The sequence below is a fragment of the Papio anubis genome, unplaced genomic scaffold, assembly GCF_008728515.1.
Source record: "Papio anubis isolate 15944 unplaced genomic scaffold, Panubis1.0 scaffold161, whole genome shotgun sequence".
NCBI classification, from domain to species: Eukaryota; Metazoa; Chordata; class Mammalia; order Primates; family Cercopithecidae; genus Papio; species Papio anubis.
The window spans coordinates 154,760-158,546 of record NW_022161591.1 but is presented as its reverse complement, the minus strand read 5'-3'; the positions used below and the strand labels follow the sequence as shown (position 1 = coordinate 158,546).

The 3,787-nt window shown below is 39.4% G+C and overlaps 1 pseudogene; it reads right to left on the bottom strand.

Annotated features, from left to right (window-relative positions):
* On the bottom strand, positions 1–3,403 carry LOC116272692 (annotated as a pseudogene).
* Positions 3,404–3,787: the final 384 nt, after the last annotated feature.

Below are 3,787 nucleotides of genomic sequence, written 5' to 3'. Positions count from 1 at the left end.
ACAATTAGTCACAAATACAGTCCTTGAGTTTTTTTCCCCATACACATGAGTATTTGTCTAAAACACAACTTCTTTGTAGCAGCTAGGTCCTGCCATCACTGTGCTTGGCTGAGTTCACAAATCTTGTAACCTGTAGCTTCCCTGTCACTTCTCTGGCTCTCCTCTCCTGCTAAGATTTTTTCCTAATTAAAATCTTCTGCCACTGCCATAGCCACTGCTGCTACTGGAACTGCCACAGCCACCTTGGTTCTGTGGTTTGGCAAAGTATTGGTCTCTGCCACCATAGGGGCCAGAGCTTCTGCCTCCAAAGTTTCCTCCTTTCATGGGTCCAAAATTTGAAGACTGATTGTTGTAATTGCCAGAATCATTGTAGCTTCCAACTCCTCCAAATTTGCTTCCATCATTACCAAATCCATTATAGTCATTCCCACTGCCACTATATCCACCACCACTATGGCTGCCACCAAAGCCACCATGACCACTGAAGTTTCCTCTATGACCAAAGTTGTCATTCCCACCAAAATAACCTCCAGGACCACCACCAAAGTTTACAGAACCACTTTGACCTCTTTGACTGGATGAAGCACTAGCCATCTCTTGCTTTGACAGGGCTTTCCTAACTTCACAGTTGTGGTCACTCACAGTACGTTATTTCTGAATGACATTCTTATCCACGGAGTCATGGTCATCAAAGGTTATAATAGCAAAGCCCCTTTTCTTGCCACTGCCTCAGTCAGTCATGATTTCAATCGCTTCAATTTATCCATACTGTTCAAAATAATCTCTTAGGTGATGTTCTTCAGTGTCTTCTTTAAGGCCACCAACAAATATCTTTTTCACAGTTAGGTGGGCACCTGGTCTTTGAGAATCTTCTTTTGAGACAGCTCTCTTTGGTTCCACAACTCTTCCATCCACCTTGTGTGGCCTTGCATTCATGGCTGCATCCACCTCCTCCACAGTGGCATATGTAACAAACCCAAAGCCCCTGGAGTACTTGGTGTTTGGATCTCTCATTACCACACAGTCCATGAGTGTTCCCCATTGCTCAAAATGGCTCCTCAGGCTCTTTCCGGTTGTTTCAAAGCTCAACCCTCCAATGAAACATTTCCTCAGCTGTTTGGGCTCTTTAGGAGACTCTGACTTCGACATGACAGCAGGGAGAAGAGAGACTTTAACGGTACTTCTTCAGCGTCGTCTACAGGCAGAAAGGCGAATAAACTACATATTTATTGCTCTTTCTCAACTCCCTCTTGAATGTCAATATTTCTTAAATTTGCTTTTTTTTTTTAGGTTAATCCACATATCTTGTAAGCATTCTTCATTTCTTTTTGTTCCTGTTTCTTCTATGACTGTTTTCAAGTATGCTGTCTTTGAATTTATTCCTTTTTTTTTTTTTTTGCTTGATTTATTCTGCTACTGAGAGACTCATATGCTTTTTTCAGTTCTGTAAATGTATTTCCAAGTCCCAGCATTTCCGTTTGATTTTTAAAATTTCAATCTTTTTGTTTAATTTACCTGAAAAACTTCTGAATTGTTTAATGGTTAATCTTGGAGTTTGTTGAGTTTCCTTAGATGTGCTGTTTTGAATTGTTCATCTAAAAGCTCACACATTGCCGTCTCACCAGGGTCAATCACTGGCTCCTTGCTTTGTCCATTTGGGGAAGCTATGCTTTCATGTTTGCTTTTATTTTTTCTAGACTTGTATCTATGAAAGATTAGTGATTTACTCCAGTCTTTGCTGGCTGGCTTGCTTTGGTATTTCTATGGTATGTTTGTTTACAAGCTCTTTGAAGTTTGCCTGTTGAGCACCCTTAATCCTAGATCATTGCCTACTTATCGGCACTAGATAGCACCTTAAGCCCAGGATTGCCTCAATTCTTGGTCACGTTTGGAGAACTGCCCATCCAAGATAAAGGGGTTTCCAAAGGGAATAGCCTGGTTGTGTGGGAAGGCTGGCTACAAGTTCTTGCTCAGAGTACCCATGATGCATGCCTCCTCCAGCATGGTGCTGCTGAAAGCCACTCTTATTTGGCATCCCTTTTGGTTCAGATAAAGAGCAGAATTTTTCATGTTGGGGTTGCTAGTCACATCTCCCTTCTTTATCTCTAGCTTCCCTCAAAATGTTTCCTCCCTATAGGCACTTACAATATTTTTGTGGGTTGAGACACAAACAGTTTTCCTGTGAGAGTACAAGATAGTGTGGAAGCTGACTCTCTGCCTCAGTCTGACTTTTTCTAGTGTAGAAACTGTGAGTCCAGGGGGAATTGTCCATGCACAGTGCCCAGCAGATTTGGGGAGAGTCCATTCATCTTAGTGTCCACTTGAAGTTCTTTTTACTTCTCTGTGGTCCTGGGGAAATCCCAGCGTCAGATTTTAGTTCTTGATATTTCTGGTTGAAATCTTGATGCTAGATATTGTTTGTTTGTTTGTTTTGGGTTTTGGTGGTTTTTTTTTTTTTTTTTTTTTTCTGTCTTTGGAGATGAGTGAAGACATATTGCTTCTATTCTATTCTGCCATTTTGGTAATATCACTCCCTTTATGTCTTCCATTTATTTTATTTGTCTAATTGCTCTGGCTAGACTTTTCAGTACTATGATGAACAAAAGTGGTGAGAGTGGGTATCTTTGTCTTTCTTCTGGTCTTAGAGAAAAATCACTCAACTTTTCACCACTGAGTATAATACTAGCTGTGGGCTTGTCATAGATGACCTTAATTATGTTGAGGTATAGTGCTTTTATACCAAATTTGTTGAATTTTAATCATGAAAGTAGTTGGATTTTGTCAAATGCTTTATCTGCATCTATTGAGATGATAAGATTGTATACTTTATTCTGTTAATTTGGTGTATAGCATTTATTGATTTGTACATGTTAAACCATCACTGCATCCCAAAGATGAATCCCAGTTGATTGTGGTATATGATCTTTTAAATGTGCTGTTGAATTTAGCTTGCTAGTATTTGGTTGGAGATTTTTGCATCTATGTTCATCAGAGATATATGTGTGTAAATTTCTATTCTTTTGGAGTCCATATCTGCCTTTGGTATTAGGGTACTGCTGGCCTCATAAAATGAGTTTGGACCTGTTCTTTCTTCTTCAGTTTTTTGGGAGAGTTTGAGAAGTGTTGGCATTAATTACTCTTCAAATATTTGATAGAGTTCACTATTGAAGCCATCTTATTCTGGTGTTTTCATTGTTGGGAGGTTTTATTACTGATTTAATTTCCTTGCTCATTATTGATTGTTCCATATTTGCTATATTTCCATGAGTCAGTCTTGGTAGGTTGTATGTTTCTAGGAATTTATCCATTTCTTCTAGGTTATCCAATTGTTGGAATATGATTTTTCACAGCATTGTCTTATGATCGTTTGTATTTCTGTGGCATTAGTTTTTGTTTTTTTTTTTTTTTTAATTTATTTATTATTATTATACTTTAAGTTGTAGGGTACATGTGCATAACGTGCAGGTTTGTTACATATGTATACTTGTGCCATGTTGGTCTGTTGCACCCATCAACTCGTCATTTACATCAGGTATAACTCCCAATGCAATCCCTCCCCCCTCCCCCCTCCCCATGATAGGCCCCGGTGTGTGATGTTCCCCTTCCTGAGTCCAAGTGATCTCATTGTTCAGTTCCCACCTATGAGTGAGAACATGCGGTGTTTGGTTTTCTGTTCTTGTGATAGTTTGCTAAGAATGATGGTTTCCAGCTGCATCCATGTCCCTACAAAGGACGCAAACTCATCCTTTTTTATGGCTGCATAGTATTCCATGGTGTATATGTGGCT